Source organism: Lactuca virosa, chromosome 8 (genome assembly GCF_052849685.1).
Source record: "Lactuca virosa cultivar CGN04683 chromosome 8, Lactuca_virosa_CGN04683_v6, whole genome shotgun sequence".
NCBI lineage: Eukaryota > Viridiplantae > Streptophyta > Magnoliopsida > Asterales > Asteraceae > Lactuca > Lactuca virosa.
In genome coordinates this window covers 256,034,534-256,055,956 of record NC_136433.1, presented here as the reverse complement: position 1 = coordinate 256,055,956, position 21,423 = coordinate 256,034,534, and positions in this window count along the sequence as shown.

Here is a 21,423-nt window from a genome sequence, read left to right as displayed (position 1 = left end):
AATAATAACTAAAATACCCAAACATGTTTTATAACAATAAAACCTGTGGACTCACCAACATTATGTTGACCTCTCAAAGCACATGTAATCTCTGTAGAATGAACCTGTTAGAAGGAGGAGATAAGCCCGATGATCCAGCCTCGAACTTATGTGCTTTGCTTTTGTACTTTGATTTCGTAACCTACTTGTATCTCGAATAAATATGTAATATATTTTATTTAATGAATAAATAGTTATGTTGTTTAGTACATCATGTGTGTTATTCAATGCATAGGTTGTACTGAATCCCAACATCCTAACATTGCATAGCCTAGGACTGTCGCCGCCGGTTAGGGGTGTGACAGATTGCGATTCAAGTGGTGATAGATTTTATGAATATTAGAGGAAGCCAAATAAGGAGTGGAAGTGCTATGAAGAATATTGAAAGGAAAAAAGAAGAAAAATATCGTCAACAAGGGCGTTGTTTCTACCAAAAAGAGCAAGTGTAAGTCGAGAAGAAACTCGTTGTCCAATCAGCGTTAAATAGATTCATGGAGGTTATTGAGAAGAGGCACGATAATATAGATTCCATTCTGAGGAATCAGCAAGCATTTATAGTGAACATCGAAATGCAAGTTAGACAATTAACGAAGCTCATTCACGAACGTTTACCGGGAACAAGTGAAAATATTACCGAGACAAACACGAAAGCTCATTTGTTGGTAGTCACAACTAAATGTGGAGAAAAGTAAGAACCTCTAGTGCTACTGGAGACAAGCAACAAACATCCCAATTAAAAGCCCAAAGAAGAAGAAGAAAAACAGAAAGCGGGATTTTGTTCGAACTCTGCGGCGTGGAAGCTCTTCCAAGAGATATGGAAGATCCAGGGCATTTGACATTGCCTTGTGCGTTCATCAATACAACAATAAGAAACGTGTTAGCCGACTCAGGAGCAAGTATAAATCTCACGCCTTATTCCTTCCACAAAAATGTCAACTCTCCTGATTTGAAGATCACTAACATGCATATCCACATGGCGGATCGTTCGATTACATACCCTTGTGGAATTATAAAAGATTTATTGGTCAAAGTGGGAAGGTTCATATTTCTAGTCGACTTTGTAGTGTTATACATGAAAGAAGAGGAAGATTTGCCCATAATCTTAGGAAGACCTTTCCTAATTACCGCTCATTCTTTGGTGGACATCCACAACTCAAAACTTACACTACAAGTTGGAGATGAAGGAGATTACTTTTGGAGTAAAGAATGAGTCTATTAACTTAGAATCTAATGATGTTGTATTCTTTATAGAAGAAGTGGGTAAAGAAAAAAGAGGAAAATAATGAATTTGTGGAATAGGAGAATTTGATGGAAGAAGAACTAATGAATTGGAATAATTAGTTACTAGAAGAAGAATGATCAAAGGAAGAGGTAAAATGTACAAAACCAAGAGCTTCGGTTCCAATGATATTTGAAGTTTTTGCCTTTCCGCGCCCTTAAGATCCAGTTAAGGAGGTAAATCAAGAAAAAGAAAATAGTGTTGAAAAATGTGAGTTAGCTATCGAGGAAGACGATGTAGGGATGAATGAATCAAAAGGAGACAACAAGAAGGAGAAGGTGATAAGATTGAACGTTGGAGTCAAAAGCAATCAAGAAGAAAATTATGTCCAGAAAAAGAAATAGAATTCAAAGAAGGCCTACATAAGAAGGGTAGTTGCGTTCAGATGGAAGATACTAGAGGTGAAGGGATCTAGGGAGATTAAACTCCCACCCAAAACTACATAGAGCGGGAAGGAGTCCGGCTCACGAATCCTACAAAAGAAGCACTTCCGGGAGGTAACCCGAGTTTGGTATGCATATTCTTTTCATTATCGTTAGTTTGCTTTTTGTTTTTCACTTTGTGTCTACGATAGCTTGTGTTTCTCGTGTCATTACTGAATTTATCGATGTGAGGGGAATTAGTGAAATGGTATTTGAAATTTTTTAAAAATTGTTAAACTCTTGTCCCCGCGGTGTGGATGAGCTGTTCCAACGTCGTGGCAACAGGTTTTTGCCCGTCTTTTCGTATCTGGAACAAACCCCACGGCGTGGCGATTATTTTTCCATGGCATGGACATGTCATCTAGTAAAATATTTGTAGCCTTAAAAGGTCAAACGAATTTTTACTTTGACCCTATTTTGCTTCCCACGATGTGTTCATCATGTCCATTGTCATTCATCAGGTTTCTCTTGAATCTTTCCAGATTTTCTTTTTTAATCAACATCTGAGGTATGTGTGCATAGTTATAATCTTCATTTTACTAGCATTTTGAGAAAAAAAAATTTGGTCTAAGATTTTTCGATTTAAGAGGTCATATAAGGTTTTATTTGATGTTAATTGATGATATAAATGATTAGAAGCAAAACCTTTATGATTCTGAGTGAATCTTCGCTGCAGAAACACATCCCGTTTTCAATCTGTTCTTCAACCACAGCGTGGAAGAGCTGTTCCCATGCCATAGAAGTTGGGCAGATTCGAAAATTTGTTCTTTTTGTTCTAAAACACTAGTATGCTATGGATGTTGTTTTCGTTGTTTGTTTTGCAGCATATGGGACCAAGAAAATGCACTAATCACCAAGCCTTTCAAGTAGAACAAAGATTCCCAATTGAACCACCAATTCATGAATGGTATAAATGGCCTTCGCATATCGATTCTGAGAAACTTGTACATTGCAAAGATAGATTCGATTTGTTGCATGGAAAGGAGATTGTTTCACCTCCAATTTTAGATTGGAATTGGATTGAGGAAACGACACTTGGATATCAGATTGAGCCATATTTGACAAAAGTTAACAAGGGAAAGGATTTTTGTTTTATTTGTAATGGATGGGATTGTTTGTTCCAAATTCAAGAGCCGATATTCAAGTAGTTGTGTGTGGAATTCCTTTCCACCGTCTTGTTTAATTTTCAAGGGGACATGAATGACAAAAGAGCTTTAACTTTTAGACTCGGGGAGAAATATCGCCAAAGTTTCCTTGTGGGGTTAGCTTGGAGACTTGGTCTACATGAAAAATTGAATGTTATTACTCCAAGTTTCATGACTTTTATAAATGAGGACATCGTTTGTCACCACAATATATTTTTGATCAAAAACTTTGGTTTCATTTGGCAAATGGAGTCTATAAACCCACTATTACTCCCGCAAGGTTAATTCGTTCTCCAGTGTATTGTTTTATTCAGAAAATAATTACATTCTCCATCAATCGGAAGAAAGTGGGAGACATAGTTTGGGAGTTAGATCTATTTTTTCTTTGGAACATTCTTAATCCGAGTATAGCTTGCGATATTCCTTACCATGTATTTTCTATCTGAGAGAGCCGCAAAATATCAATCAAGAGCACCCATCTATGGAGCACAATTGGTTACACATTTAGCTCGATCATACGATTTAATGGAACATCCACTTGCTACAATGCTTTCAAAAATTGAGCGGTGTTTACTGTTGCTCCGATCATTTCAAGATGCAATGATTGTTTGTAACATAGGTGGAGAAAAATAGTCGGTACCTTTGGATGATCCTATAAGGATTATTGAGGTGATTGGATCGCAAGAGCATCGGATTGTGCATAGGAGAAAGGAGAAGCAGTCACTACCACAACATGATGGAATCCCAATGGACCCATTCCATAGTAGGGTTGGAATGTATTTGGACAATCTAAATGGAGGATTGAAGCACATTGGAAAGTCTATGGATTTGTTATTTTCACACTTAAAGATTGAGAGGCCGGTTGATATGCCACAAAAATTTCCGCATATTCCTACATGGGAAGAATTGTGGGCAGTGAATGATGTTAGGTCTTGCACAAGTGGAGCATATAGTGTTGAGGATGACGAGTGACATTCTATCCTTTTATTTTTAATTTTGTTTTCTTTGGTTGGTGTGATTTGTTCAAGACTTTGTATTTGTCTTTGTTTTTTTTAATTTGTAAAAATCAATGATAATTTGTGTTTTCTTTGTTTTACCATAGAAATTTGGTTTATTTTTGGTTGCGCAGATGATAGGTTACTAATCGAGAAAAAAAGCCATTAGAGAATTTTAAAAAGACTATAATTAGGAGCCACAATGTTTGTTAAGCATAAGGTGTGTGTCGATTTTGTGATAGAGGTTTAATTCTTCGCGATTTCGGAAAACGTTTACGATTCCCACTGCGTGGTTCACATTCTTCTACGTCGTGGCGCATGTATTGATCATGATTTCCATAAGTTTCTCATACTCAATGTCACAAAGTGGATAACACTTTCCCAGGTCGTGACTACTGTTCATTGCAACTTTTTGCAATCTTTTTGCACCACATTTCAGAAGTCGGTGATCTTGATTCATTTTCCGGCACATTAAGAAGCAGAAAAAAATATAGTTTCCATCTTACACTGAGAGATGTCAATGTTATTCCTACAACAATTAGTTTCGATCTCGCCACTACTACCCCAGGGGAGTCTGTTCATTTTTCTCCCTTTTGTTTGATTTTATTTCTTTATATTATTTTTTGCATACAATGAGGGCATTATATGAAATAAGTGTGGGGTAGGGGGTCGAAAAAGGATTTCAAGCATTAAAAAGTTTTGATCGAGAAAAATGCTAGATTTAAAAAAAAATAAGTATATTATATAGAGTTACAAAAATAGTCTAATTTGAAAAATCTAGTACATTTTAAAATTTTGATATTTTTGCATTAGGACTAGTTTGCTAGTGTTGTATGGGATGATTCAATGAGAGATATAATATTTAGTTAAGCTAATTTGTTATAGTGTATTTTTTGGCTTCCTAGTCGTAGTGAAATCTTGAAACAAAAACATGACTTTGTGTAGTTTAAGGGACATAATAAGTTAGGGGTGAACATTTGGACATGTGGACCGGACCAGAACGGACCGTTTTGTTGGACCCCCGGGCCGGTTCTCGGTTCTAGGATTTGAGGGCGGTCCGGTCCGGTTTTTTTACAGGTCTGGTTCGGCCGGTTCCGGGTAAAAACCGGTTGGACCGGCTTATTTATTAAAAAAAAAGTTAAAATTTTAAACAAGCATATCTCATTCGTTTTAAGTCGGATTGATATGCGGTTTTTTAGACTATATATTTGTTGTTTTTGGTGTTATATTCAATGAGTTACAATCAATCAAAGTTGGGATATCAAAACTGAAATATTTTAGTTCTTCAGCAATAAATTAAATTTTTGTATTCTATAAAATTGTTTAAACAAATATATCTCATTTGTTTTAAGTTTGATTGACATTCGGTTTTTTCCAACGTGTAATTTAGAGTTTGTAGATGATTTTAGACTATAGTTTTGTTGTTTTTAGTGTTATATTCAATGAGTTACAATCAATCAAAGTTGGGATATCAAAGCTGCAATATTTTAGCTCTTCAGCAATAAATGAAATTTGTGTATTCTGTAAAAATGTTTAAACAAGCGTATCTCATTCGTTTTAAGTCGAATTGACATGTGGTTTTTTCCAACCTGTAATTTAGAGTTTGTAGATGATTTTAGACTAACATTTTGTTGCTTTTGGTGTTATATTCAATAATTTACAATCAATCAAAGTTTGGATATCAAAGCTGAAATATTTTAGCTCTTCAATAATAAATTAATTTTTTGTATTCTGTAAAATTAGTTAAACAAGCATATCTTGTTCGTTTTAAGTCGGTTTGACATGCGGTTTTTTCCAACGTGTAATTTAGAGTTTGTAGATGATTTTAGACTATAATTGTATTGTTGTTGGTGTTATATTCAATGAGTTACAATCAATTCAAAGTTGGGATATAGCTTTGGGTAAAAAATTTATACTCGTCCTTTTTTATACAATTCTTACTTTTTATTAAATGCTAACAACATTTTCATTTTGTGTTTATATAGAGATTGCACAAGCTTTAAACATATTAGATTTAGATGACAATGATATGGGGAGGAGGCCAATGGATGATTAGATTATGACGTTTGTTAGTTGGACTAATTTTAAAGTTTAAACTATGATTTTTGATGTTACGGTAATTATTTTTGTATGTTTGTCTTAAGAACTTAAGATTGTTAATTTTTGTTGGTAAACTTGATATATATGTTAGTTGGTAAACATGTTAGATTTAGATGACAATATATGTATGTTTGTGTTAAATTGTTACCGGTCCAAATGGGTCTAAGAACCGGAAAACCCGGACCTGGACCAGGACACAGACACGAACCCGGACACGACTCATCCGGTCCAGTCCACGGTCCATAATATTCTCCGTAAACGGTCCGGTCCAATAGTCGGTCCGGTCTGGTCCGGTCCAAATGCTCACCCCTATAATGAGTTTTGCTTTGAGAATACCTAGACGCAATAAAAATCCTACTGGTGACGATTTATCTCCTGGTCCTTTCTATTAAAATAAAGTGAGTCAATTTTTCAAGTTTATCTGTTTAATTTTTGCATTTTGAGTCTAGTTATATATGAAAAATAATTAACAGTTCAGGAGTGGGACCAATCTGTGGCCTTTGAGACTCGATGAGTATTTCCCCTGGGGATATTTTTATCTATCCACCTAATTATAAAAGCTTGGATGGATGCAAAAAAAATCGCTACATGGGTTTCATTAAATGTCATGGGTTCCAATAGTGGCCTAAGGAATTATAAGTACTCCAATGAATTTCTTAGAAAGTCACGGACTATAGTATAGTACGAATAAAGTGAAAGTTAGTTGCTTTCTTATTTATGTGAAGTTGAAGTTATGAGAAAAAATAAAAAATATATGGAAAAAGTTGCGAAAAATAAAAAAAAAAGTGAAAAAAAGAAAAAGTTCCACAAAAATACGAAGTTGCAATAAAGTATAGTTATATTATTAGGACAATCATATTACATAGTATTTATCTTTTTAAAGTCGTTTCACTTGGAATTTGTCGATAACATTTGAAACGAAATGGCGTAAATACAAGGGCGTAAGTGGTAACAATGCCAAAAATGAATGTTGTTCAAAATAAGTGAGAAGCGTTTTATGAGGATTGTGAGTATTTAGGACTTGGGAAGTACTTATGTGAAAATTACACACAAATACATGCATTAAGGCGAGACGTAATTAGTGAGTTTGAATTGGATTGTTTTGTATGATATTGGTAGGCAATGTTTTAATGTGATGTATTGAAATAAGTTTTGCTTGGGGACAATCAAAAGACAAGTGTGGGGTAATTTGATATTTACATATATATATATATATATATATATATATATATATATATATATATATATATATATATATATATATATATATATATATATATATATATATATATATATATCTGTGTTTGTGTGTTATTTCAATACATTTGAGCTATAATTTGGTTAAAATACAAGGATATTGGGTACTTATTAGTATAAACTCTATTTTGTAGCCAAAGAAGGACAATCTCAAAGAAAAGGACCAAAACTGGAAAAAGATGGAAACTTGGCGGTTAGAACACGCATAAAGAAGAAAATGGAGGAGGAGAGCTGCATTATGAAGATTCCACGGCGTGGTAAACTCTGGTCTAGGTCGTGGCAACATAGAAGCTTCTTAACTGATTTGTTGATGATTTGCGGCATACGCGATTTAAATGGATTCCACGAAGTTACGACTATTTAGCCACGACATGGAAGCGATAATTTGGCAAGTATAAATATCAGTTTTTTGGTCAGATTTTGGCATGCATGCATAGAGAGCTGTTGAGATTATCGAACAGAAGCAACCAAGAACCTCTGAGAAACCCTTGGAGATCATATTTTGATTGGAGAGTGTATTAGAGAGATTGGAGTAAAGATCTATAACTAATCATTTAATTTGCATAGTTTTTATCATGCTGAATCTAGCTTACTCTTTGATTAAGTGTTTTTCTGTCATAATCATGGGCTAATAACGCTTTACTTTCGTTTAGACTAGATGAACTCTAATACTATGTGTTAATTTCTTTTTTTTATGGATTATTGATGTTGGATGTAACTTATGTTTGATAGATCATCATCTTAGCATGTTAAAAGTTCCTATCCTTATTACTTTGCCCTTAAGTTTTATGTAGTTAAGTGGCCATTGATTGCATGAACTTGTCTACCTAGTTGTTTTGGGTCATTAAATTGCTAGAGCTAGAGGTTGATCATACCCTACTATATGTGGTATAGTTAGTTGCTTAACAGTGTTAAACAACATTATTTAATCATAATAATTGTTTTATTGTTTTTCTTGATCATGGTTAGATAATTCTTAGATTTATTCATTTATAGCCCAAATAGATCTTAAAATCAATTTAGTGTTCTTAATTTGCATGATCATTGTGGTTAAAGTTCATAAATTGATGTATGCTAGTCAGTCTGATCATGATAATTAGTGACTTTTTGTTTAGTATCCAACATATATTAATCCATTGTTTGAAATAACCATAGGAAAAGGGGATTCGAGCTAAATGGAAGTACCTTTTAATCCTTTATCAAATCTCGTTTTCTAGTTGTTAGCTTTAGTTTAAAGAAATTTTAGTTGATTGTAGCATTATTTTCTTATCGTTTTCTTTTAGTTTAATTAGTAGCATTATTTTCTTAATTAGAATTCCATTCCCTATGTTCGACTCTTACTTACTCTATTTTACTACTACGCGACTAGGTACACTACCTAATGCTTTTTAGCTAAATTAATAATTAGGATATAAATTTTAAAGCTTTTTAAGTGGTTATGTAAAACACGTCAAAGGTGATCCTCTCAATAATACAATTGATTATTCCCTCCATCTTGCCACTGTTCTCCATCTTCTTACCATCAAACGCTCCTCATCTAATTACCTTCTTTGCAGGAACCAGATTCTTCTCATACTTTCCTATAAAAAAACTAATGGGTTGCATTTATGGTACTTACCCTCCGCACAATCCACCAAATTTATTAATGGGCAACCCCCTCACAATCCTAATTATGCCCCTTGGCATGATGTTGATCAGCGGGAGTTACTCATCTTTGAGTGTTCCATATTGGATCCTTTGTTATATTATTCCTTGGTAATTGCTTGTCAGTATCTTATAATCAATCGTCCTAAAAGATCATATGTACTCTTAAATCATGTTAACTAGTTCCTTCAGTCTCCTACTATAGACCATTTCCATTTAATAAAACATATCCTCTGATTTGTCAAAGGAACCCTCTCGTATGAATTACATTTTTGATGCCCTCGTTCATATTCTATAATCGGGTACATTAATGTTGATTGGGTAAGATGCATTCTAACGCTACCTTCTACATACATATATTCCATCTTTCTTGGTGGAAACTTGGTCTCTTGGGACTTAAATCCCATATTCAACCCATTTCCTCACGTTCTCGTTGTGAACCTGAATATTAGTTTATGGCTACCATAGTAGCTGAGATCATTTGGATCGCTCATTTGTTTCATGAGCTTCATGCTTTTTCTATTGATAGTGCTACGCTTTTTTGTGACAATTGCCTTATTTATTAGCCAAAATCCTATCTCCCATAAATGAGCCAAACATATTGATATTTATTACTACTTCATCTGCAATCTTGTATCCTCTAGACGACTTCAGACTCAGTTATTATAACACGCCTACAACTAGTTGATATCTTCACCAAGAGTCTTCATATACCTCTTTTTGAACAATTTCTTATCAAGCTTTATGTTAGTCCACCAACTCTATAAACAAATGTTTTCCCATAATTGTTATCTTCACATTGATCACTTTAAATAGAATTATAATAACACATAGGCTAAATATAATGGATTTATAATGGGCTTGGGAATATATATACTTAAATACAAAGAGATGTAGGTAAAGCCTTAAGTGAATATATCTGCATACTGTACTGACGATAGAACATGTAAAATTCAAACTTGTCCATAGCGACGTTGTCTCAAACAAAGTGGATGTCAATCTCAATTTATTTGGTGTGTTTGTGTTGAACTCTATTAATAGTAAAATATACGACATAGACATTTCCACCATAGACTAACATGGAAGTGGTAGGATAATAGTGTAATTTGCAGCGAAGGTTCCACTACCAACAAGTTTTAGCAATCGTGTTTGGAACAACTTGATATTTATCTTTATTATTGGAATGAGATATAATGCCTTGTATTTTGTAGGAACAAGAGAAAATATTATTACCAAGAAATTTGTTGTAACCCGAAATTCTAGGGCATATGCATATAAACAGACTCCTGAAGATCCCCGCTTAGGAAGCAATTTTTACATCTAGTTGGTGAACTGACCAGTGATGAGAAATCGCTAGACTAAATACCATACGTGTGGTATACGGTTGACTACCGAGATGAAAATATCATCCCAATCAACGTCTGTCATTGGCTTTTTTTCATTAGCCACTAGCCGAGGATTTGTACCAAGATAAAGATCCATCATCATTATGTTTCTTTTTGAAGATCCATATATAGTTAACCACATTGGCACCCATATGTCTTGGAATAAGCACCCATGTATTATTGGTAATGACGACATTGAACTCATATTTCATTCCATTGAACCTTAGTGGATATTTAAATACTTGTGAGTAAGAAAAAAGGACCAGAAAGGAAGTATCGACATGAAGATTAAGTTTTTAAATTGCTTTGTAGATCTTGTGTCTAGTATGGATGTTCATGTCAAAAGAATAGCTTGCATTTTAAGAAGGAATGGGATTTTAAAAAAATGTTGTATGGGTTACATGACATGCTATCAATAAACTCGTAAGTTCACATGCAACCTAAACTGGATCTATGTTTTCTCTATTGATAGAAATAAACTATGAACATCAAGAACCCAAGCGCCTTGTTCCCGAGTTCTACTTAAGGAGAGAAATGGGAGGATATGCAGGGAATGTGAGGGGTGTCGAAGGAAAACCGTGTTCCCGAGTTTCATTAATCGAAGGAAAGTGAGGGGAGGGGAAGGAATTTTGAGCCATATTTTCCTTCCAAATTTTTCTCCCAAAATGGGCGGATTTGGGAAGAAAGTGAGGGGAAGGAAAATTGTAAGTTTTATTTTCTTTTTCCTCCTAACTCGGGAACACAAAACTTAAAACTTTCCTTTCATTTCCTTTCATTTCCTTCGAACTCGGGAACACGGAATAATGAATATTTTCCTTCACCTCCCTTTCTTTCTGTCAAAATTTTCCTTCCATTTCCTTTAATGAATTTGCAAAAATACTCGGGAACAAGGTGTAAAGTAACTCTATAATTATCGAAATAAACATAGAGTTAGGGTTTACATACCTTTTGATTATTATAGTAAATAACCAAACAAAATTCCTTCTTGAAAACCTTGGAAAAAAAGCACAAAAAGTTTAGTGCAACTAATGGTTTGTACCCGAAACCCTAGAAACCCTAGAATGATAAGGAGGGAGAGGGAGGAAAAGGGAATTTCGTTCCTAAGCCTTATGATAAAGGTATGAACGAAATGCATTGGTCTTGAGGTCCTATTTATAATTTAGGTAACTTGCAGGCAAAGCAAGATTTGAATTAATTAAATAATAGATTTAATCACAATTCAAATCATTCCATATCAGCATCCATGAGACTTCTAGAAACCCTATAAGAGTCTCCAAAACCGTCCACCCTTGGATGGTTCTAGAATTCCCTTCTTTTGTTCAACTATTGAACAATTACAATTCATCCCTTGCACCTTTATTTAATTTCAATTAATACCAAATTTAATTCCTGATTATTTATGATTAATAACTAATTAATTGTAATTGATTTCTTATTAATTTATTAACCATATAAATTAACAAATAAATTATTTCACTATTGATCTCATGTTAATTTATTAATCACATTACAAATTAATAGATCAATTATCTATTTCCAATTAATAAATTAATCACATAATATATTAATTTATCTCTCTCTCTCTCTCTCTAATATCATTTCTATTTATTTCTGGTTATGTGGGCAACCCAAAAAGGACTTTGATTCTATTTGCAAGTTTCTACCACTTTAGTTATGAGCTTATACACCTTAATATAACAGTCTCCCACTTGTATACAATTGCAAGTATAACCAAACAACAAAGAGTGCTTTCTAAAGCCACTACCGAACTCTGATTTAATCAGACACTGGCCCAAAGAAAAGTGATCAAATATTCCTATGTTCTACAAGATAGCGTATATACATGAAACTTGCATCAGAATCAATCTTATACTCCAATATTTTGTTTCTCGATTTCTTGATTTATGACAAATGAATTCAGACTACTAGTTGAACACATCAATTTAGTTCCAGCTCAGTCAAGAACTTCAGATGTCGACAACAAATCATCAATGGGGGAAAAGATATCGCTTTTCCCTTAGGGAAAAAGGAAAGAATAAACTTCGACTTATATGCTTGTGTCTTTTACTCACCAAATGCTGCATGACACTATGTTTTATGACATCACATTACTGATGCGTTTTCGCAATACCAATGCACAACCAATTTTTATATTACAACTCATATATCTCTGTTTTAAGAATAAAATATATTATCTTCTTATAATTACTCGTGATAGAATCCATGAAGTAATTCTCAGAGCATGGGTTTATCCAATACTCAAAATCCCCATTTTTCTAAGTACTCGTGAACATTGTAGAAATCTTATTGCAATGTCTAATCCCATAGACAATCTACAACTCAATTCATGACAGTCTTAATTCACTACTTATTTCCAAAAGTATGAGAGATTGTGGAATTTCGAATAATCAAATCCTTCAGGAAGTAAAACATGCAAAGTGAAACATAATAATTAACTATGGTCTCAAGCCTATTGAATATAAATAAATCTCTATTATTTAATCACCATAATAATTACGACTTTATTCATTGTATAATGTTATGAACATGCGTACTATGCCTCTCTAAGGTCCTTCCTTTGTGAACAGATCAAATGGACATTATTCCAATGATACTCATTTCAAAATTCCAAATTCTCATCACTAGCCCAGATGCGATGGAATTTCAACTTTACATGCATTGACCCCTTGTGATATCGAGATTCCAAAGTCTCAAAGGCTGAGTCTTCGATATTATAGAATATTCCATTGGAATTTTGTTACCATAAACAATTCCATGGTAATGAGGTTTCAAATTCAAGGTACATTCCTTGAATACTTCTCATACATTAAAGTTTCCAACTAACATGTAGACTACTCAAACATCTCTCGTTATGAAACATTTTCGTATTCCCATATGACCATCAATTCTGAAAAAGAATCATCTCAATCCAGAATCATGTCACTGTTGTCCATCCTAAATAATACCATACTTATTACTGTCCACAAGCAACCGGTCTTTGGTATAACCTTAGAATGTTCTTGACGGTTGTTTACCAACTTTAGTCACACAAAATTCTAATTCTTTTCCTCACAATTCTCAAGGCATTTGTAAAAATTAGAACAAGTGAATATTATAGCATATGTAATCGATCCTATATCCGAAACATATGGGACTCGATTCATTATGTCTCACATAAGGATTTGATATATGTTCAATCTCTTGCTATAATATTTCCATATATCGAAATTCCTATGTTGATCCATTTCAACATGAGATCCATATATGTTTATGACTAAGTTCTATTAAACTTTATGATCTAAACCTTTAGATTCGAAAAGAAGTATGAGTGCCCTCTCCCTTAAGTCCACAATAGCGAAACAATTCTCAAACTTTGCAATTTGCAAATTGAAAACTTTGTTCCCTACGAACATTATTGTCAACATGCAATACTAGCATAACAATTATGCTCCCACTAGCTTTGACATGTACCCAGAAATCAATTGGACTTCTAGAAATCAATACTCTTGACTTTCTTACTGAAGTAAATATTTATGTTATGTGATGCTTCGATAAGTCTCCAACTATACTTCTGAAGCTTATGCACCTTCATTTGATAGCATATGTGTGTGTTTCAACCCTTTCAGAACTTATAGATATATTGAAAATTCAAACAATTCCTTGCCATTCCTTACAATTCAAAGTATGAAGAGGGATTTCGTTATCATATTGTGAATTTGAGAATGCAATTAACACAACCAATATCCATATTGATCTTTATCAGATCTTATGATCTATCAGGGAGAGTATTTCCTCACAATCATTCTCATGAATTAGAGAGAAAACTTTGCCACCTAGATTTTATGCAGCATACGTTCCCATCCATGTGAAACAATCATTTCTGACCTACACTCATAAGCCAAGGTTTAGGAAAAAACTAAATTCAATTTTAGCTTTCCTTAATGGATTCAACTTCTCTATTCTAAATTTCTTTCCCTTTGGTAACACAAGGGCCTACTAGTGCTTCCATGTTGTTAGCAGCTCACTCATATTGAGCAATGCACTTTCACTGACCAACACGCTTTTGCTTTTGCAGTTAAATGAAAACATAGAACTCATAAGGATTGCCAACTCAAATAAAAGTGCACGGAAATAAGAATGTGTCAACCAAACATGATAGGTTATCAACCTCAGGTCGCATGCTAGTGATAACTAAAAGGTTTATTGTCGGTTGACTCTTGAAACTCTCAAGACCAATACGACTCCTACTGACTTCTTGACATATGAGTTTTCTCTCAAAGAACATTCCTTTGACGAGCTAAAAGAAATATTCAAAAGTTCGTGTGGATTCTTGACAAGAAAACACTTCATAGAATTGTTCTCCGTTTATCTTTTCTTTCTTGATCGAAGAAAAACATCAAAACTCTAATTCTTCAATGTGCTATAGTAAGATAACATTATTACTCCACATGTTACGAGGTGTTATCAACCTTCCTTGATTGGAACAAAGTATGAGTCATCTATGATCGAACCATTTCCAACAATGTTCGATTCCTTTTCTTAGTCATACAATTTCACTAAGATGTTCTTGGAGGAGTTAATTGTGATACAACTTTACAATTACTAAGATGATCATAAAACATGATACTAAAGCATTCTCCTTTCTTTTCAGATTGGAGAATCTTTTATCTTTCTACCTAATAGATTCTTCTATTCGTTATGTTACTCTTTGAATCTTTTCAAGGTATTAGAGATATGCTTAATCTCATAAACACAACCATATTTACTGAAGCATCAGTAAATCATGACGAAAAGAGTTATTGTCCTTTGTGGTGGATCTTAAGAGTCCATATCTGTCACACCCCAAAACCGGAACGGCTGAAACGTTCGGGGGTGGAGGACGTCATGTTTAGTATCGCAAGACATGCATCATAGTAATCAAAGTAATAAACAACCATTTCATTATAAAGAAAGTGTTTACAAAGTATATGGTTCACATAACATAGACTACAAAGTAAATAACAAAATAAGACATGAAGCTATACTGCTCCATCTTCTGAATCCCAGTGTGTGTACCTGTCTACTAGTCTCCTGAGAATACAAGTTATTTTGAAAGAGTAGATCAGCATTTAAGCTAGTGAGTTCATAAGATTTTAGTGATGTAAGTAAGTTGTAAGAAAGTTGTGGTATGCTGTAAGTAAATTGTAAGTTTTGTTTAGAAAAGTTCGCCTATTCCTCCAGAAAATCCTATATTTCCTGCTTTGATGGAAGATAGGTAAAAATGACTCTACAATCCTTTCTATGAGTACTAAATGGATACAAGTTATATAAAACCCAGAGTAAACAAACAATCGATTGTGTGTATCCTCTCTAAGCCCACAACCAAACAAGGAACAGGAAATGAGGCGGAAGGCACACATCCCATTGGTTGTTAGATCTTCGTTGTATATAACCCTGGTGTATTCACTTGGTACTCACAGAGTTAACTGTAATAGTTCCTTTATATTTGATGGTAACCACAATGGTTCCTTCTATAATCACTTAGTTTATACTAGCTATATATAATCTAATATCGAACAGATAGTTAATTGTGTGAATCTGCCCTAAGCCCACAACCAAACAAGAAACAGGAAATGAGGCGGAAAGCACACATTCAACTACCTATCGGGTATTAATTATATATAACCCTGATGTATAAACTAAGGTATTATAGAATTAACCACCTAAGGTCCTTTAAGTTATATTGGTTTAATGAAATGGATTAAACCCTTACTGGTAAGTTTCTAGTTTTGTATAGCAAAAGTTCTATTTGAAAAGTATGTTTTGTACTAGAAAATGGTGCATTGAATTAGTGTCCTATGACCTGACCCATACATGGTACTCCTTATGATTACTTGGTGTATACGGAATATATATATATATATATATATATATATATATATATATATATATATATATATATATATATATATATATATATATATATATATATATATATATATATATATATATATATATATATATATATATATATATATAAGATCGAATAGATAGTAGGCTGGGTGAATCTGCTCTAAGCCCACAACCAAACAAGGAACATGAAATGAAGCGGAAAGCACACATCCTACTACCTGTCGGATCTGATTGATATATATCCCTGATGTATACACTAAGGAATCATAAAGTTAGCATTATAGGCCCCTTTCTACTGAATGTACTAGACTCGACTGTTTTGTTTGTCGTTTGAAAAGATGTAAGTTTTCCCTAGTTTATAACTATATTAACTCGAAAATAGTTTGCATTAACTTTCAAGTGGAACTGTCACAATATGAAAGTAATGGGAAAATGTAAGTACACAGTTGTCTTTTAAATTAACATCCTGAAGTACTGTTTACCTTAAAACAAGTTTGTTTTATTAAGGTCATAATGTGATGAGAAGTACCCATACTATACGCTCTCCCTGCAAGAGATTATGGTTACCAAACGCGACTTCCGCAAACAAATTGCTAGGCCGTGTAAATCTCACATTAAAGTTATATGATCATGTATACCCAATTTATTATCACCTTTTGTTTAGAACAATGCGTTAGTGATCATTGGTATAATTAGATCTTGGTTTATTCTTATGTTATAGTATCTTAGTATGTTCTTTATGTTATCGTGTATTGTATCTTCCTCCCTGTTTCTCTTTATAGTATGTTCTCTTATGTTATCGTGTATTGTATCTACCTCCCTGTTTCTCTTTATAGTATGTTCTAGTATCTAGTATGAACTGAACCCCTAAACTATACCTATTATAGTTTAATAGTATGTTTACTTGAACTGTAACTGAAAAGACTCATTTATCTACGAAGTTATGATTGTACTTTAAAACGGAGTTTTATAAACTATAAAGTAACATAACTTGAAAGGAGTTTTTGAAATGTTTTGATCACTTATAAAAACATAAGCAATCCTTTGAAAGATTTTTATAACACACATTTACACAATTATCATTGTGTTCAACTTGTATTCCCCCCCTTAAAAGCATTTAAAACAGTTTAAAAGATTGATTATAGGGGTATGAACTCACCTTATGTGGGTGATTCAAGCGAATATGCGTGTAAGGATGAGAAGTTCCACGAATGAATTCCCGAGACACAAACGAGTCCTAATGACATATAATGGCATATATTGGCATGAATATAGTGTTTAGAAGCAACCACATGCAAGAAAACACCTTTAGGGACTAGGAAACACTTGGACTAAGTGTTACAATCACATGTGATTCATCAAAGGGGAGTTTACGGCCACACATAGGTGTTTACGGCCATGATGTTTACGGTCTAGGGTGTCTACGGCCAAGGGGTTTACGGCTAAGGGAGTTTACGGTCGTAAGCTCCTGGAGATCATCCTCAAATCGTTTGTTCCAGGTATTTAGGCTAATGATTCTACTAGGTAGCAAGTGTATGAAAGGAATACTCACGATTTTGAAGCCTTAAAAGGGGTTTTCGGCCACCAAGAACAAGTGTGTGTTCTTGGTGAAAGTTGATGATCTTGAAGATCTAACCAAAAAGACGATTTTCTTGGATGGAATCAAAGGGTGATTCATGATTAAGAAGAATAACAACAACTAGATGGAAGAATCACTTATGTTTTTGAAGATCGGGGATGAAGAACTCGATGATACTTGAGAGAGAATGGAAGTTTTCGGCTATGACTTGAAGAAATGAAGAAAAATGAAGTAAAATCTCATATATGGAGGATAGTGTACGCCCACCAAGAGTTTACGGCCGTAAACTCCTAGTTTGCGGCCGTAAACTCGTTGTCATGGAGTTTCCGGCTCGATTTCAACTTGATGAACTTAAACTGAAACAACCCTACACCCAATCCTTAAGTGTACTAGGCTTAGAACCCTTAAAAAGACTCTAAACAATGCTAACTGATAGCAGAAACGGGTCTGACACTCGGTTGGATTGAATGGATGGAATTTCGAGGCAAAAATTTTCGGGTTGTCACAATATCAACATTTACTAGATCCATCAGTCCTTTACTTGCCTTAGATAAACATGTGATCAGTGAATTAGTAATAATTTTCCACTGACCAAGATTCTCATGCATCACACAATTCAAATTACATGACTCCAAGTTTGTGTCCAATTTGAAACTTGGTGACGAGAATTCTTTTCCCTTGGTTAATTATGACAATACCACAAGCGATATCATAAGAAACAAATCCACAATTAATATTGCTAATATTATAAACATAACCAACACTTTCATAAATGTCATTGTAAGGAAATATAAAATAAGGCAACCAGATAAACAAAAGTTTCACTTTTATTGAAAATAAACGAAAAGTTGTAACTTGTCCTTACAACGCATAAAATGAAAAACTATGTTTTAGACATCTCTTAAGAGTAATAACAATCTATTAAATTATCCTAACTCCTTAAAAGTAGCTCTAAATTCTGATCATGGAACCATGTGACAAAAGTCCATCACTCACGATCAGATTTAGCTCACTTTGCTTAAGCTTCCTTCTTTCTCTTAGATCATGAAATATCATGAAAATGTGACTACCACATCATGTATTAAGAGTCTATGAATAGGAACTTACAAAACAATGGAGTTAGATAATGGATGTACCTGAAGTAGAGTCATTTGAATTGACTTTACTATCTCTGATATCTTCCAGGTACTTTAGGCAGCTTCACAACCAACGTCCTTTCATTTGGTAGTAGAAATAAATGGACTCTTTGGGTTTAACACATGGAATGGTCCCATAACTAGCTTTTCTCCTTGCAGTACAATCTAACGATTTGGTCTTGGACAACCACTTTCCATTGGGAAGAGAAATCTTTTCTGGCCCACCATTGTCAATGTCCATGGAAACCTTGGAATTAGACTCTTTAAGCACCTCTTCTTCAGATGTGCTCTTAAGCATTTTTTCTTCAGCAACTATCAACATTTGGGTCACGTCGATATTCTTTATAGAAAAGTTATCAATTAACTGATCATATGACTTTGGAAGTGAAAAAAGAAACAAATCAATGGCTTGCTCCCTTAGGAAAACGACACCAATTCTATCCAACTTTTCAATGTACGATTTCATTTTCAGAACATCCGCACATAGAGAATTTCCATTTGATGTCTACATGCCAATAGGGCTTGAGTAGTTTCGTATCTTTCAACTTGAGGAAAACGTGACATCGGGAGAGTCACTGGAGGAGGTGGTGGAAGAGTTAACGAAGCATGATGTCCGGTTCCCCCATTACCCAAATATGGGAAAACATTTTCACCTTGATCAAAATGTGGAAGATCAACTTCAGAAGGAAGAGGGAAACCATTTCCAAGAGAACGAGGAAGACCATTATTGTCATGATTCGACATCAATAATTGGGAGAAAATAGAATTCAAGTTAGTTGATTTTAATCCTTGATTATTAACCCATAAATTTAAATTAAGTCTAGGATCCATATTTTCGATTCGATCTTTGAAGAGGGATGTCGTAGTCAAATTCAAATCTATTTTAGGTAGGTAAGGTTTTTACCAATTTCAATCTTATGAAACTCCTAGATCTTTTGAGATTGATTGAATCTTATCAATGTCATTGTAACATCCCAATTTCCAAGCCCAATTTTTTTTTAAAATTAGTAATTCTCAACATAGTTTACCAAAACATTTCCCATGCCATATCATTTGCAAACAAAACTATAACAATGTGTCTGAAATCATAATGTCAAAGTAAAAATCAATCAGACTACAATCCCAGAAAACTCCATGCGGAAATCATATGTGTGTGTGATGCGCTGCTACACTGCCGGCTCCTTCCCCTTAGACGAAGATGTACCTGAAACCAAAACTAAAACTGTAAGCACAAAGCTTAGTGAGTTCCCCCATCATACCACATACCATACAGACATATCGTATACATACTGCCGGGCAATTCTGGGGTACCCGACCTACCCAGTACGGCCATTCTGGGGTGCCGACCTACCCGTGTCAAGCCATTCTGGGGTGCTGACCTACCCATGTCAAGCCATTCTGGGGTGCTGACCTACCCTTCAGTACTATCAACCAAACCTCGGGGACTATTCCACCCCTACTGCTACTATCACATATATCATAACGTAAACATACTGTCAAACGTTTCTAGGGTGTCCGACCTACCCTTCGGTCCTAACAACCGAACTTGGGGACTATTCCCTCCCTACTACCACTATCACATATAACATATCATGCCAGCATATAATCATATCATCACATACTGTCAGACATATCTGGGGTGTCTGACCTACCTTCCGGTCCTAACAACCGGACTCTACTACTGTCACATATACATATCATGCTAACATATAACATATTAGGTAGTAGCAAACCTAGATGATATTACAAAGACGATCATCTAACATACAAGTCCTGCTGGTGGGCCGGCATTGTGGCCGTAGACCCACAACTACTGGAAGGTAACTCACCTCGAACGAGTAGCTGCTGATAATCTGTGCGGGAAATCTCTGTCTGCTGCTACTCCGAAAATCATCCGGCTATAATCCCATCAAACACTTAATCAGAGTCTGATATCTATTCTTAGGGTAAAATGACCATTTTACCCCTGATCAAGTCCAAGTCAAAGTCAAAGTCAACTTCCAGTTGACCCGACACGCCGAGTTGGGCCGCCAACTCGTCGAGTCCCTATCTCTTCCATTGTCCTCATTCACATCTCTACTCGTCGAGTTGGGACGCCAAATCATCGAGTCCCTATCTCTTCAACTGTCCTCATCCACGACTCTACTCGTCGAGTTTAGCAACGACTCGACGAGTTCTCCTTCTAACACCACCCCGGATGAACCTTCATCCGACTCGCCGAGTTGTATGAACAACTCGTCGAGTTCATCTTCAAGAGTTGGGAGATTACCTTGGACTCGCCGAGTCGACTCATGCACTCGTCGAGTCCTATGAACTCCAGGACTATGGCTTATCCCAATACGTTTGGGTTACTCTCCTGGACCCTCTAAAACCTTTCTTTCACTCAACTGGCTCTTCTTGGACCATAACAGAAAAGAAGTCAAGCCTCGGACTCGCCGAGTCCCAAGGATGACTCGCCGAGTCCCAAGGATGACTCGCCGAGTCGATACAGTCCCAAGTCTATTCCTTCGATTTCTGGTGTACAACTCTTGTCCAAATGATAGATCTAGG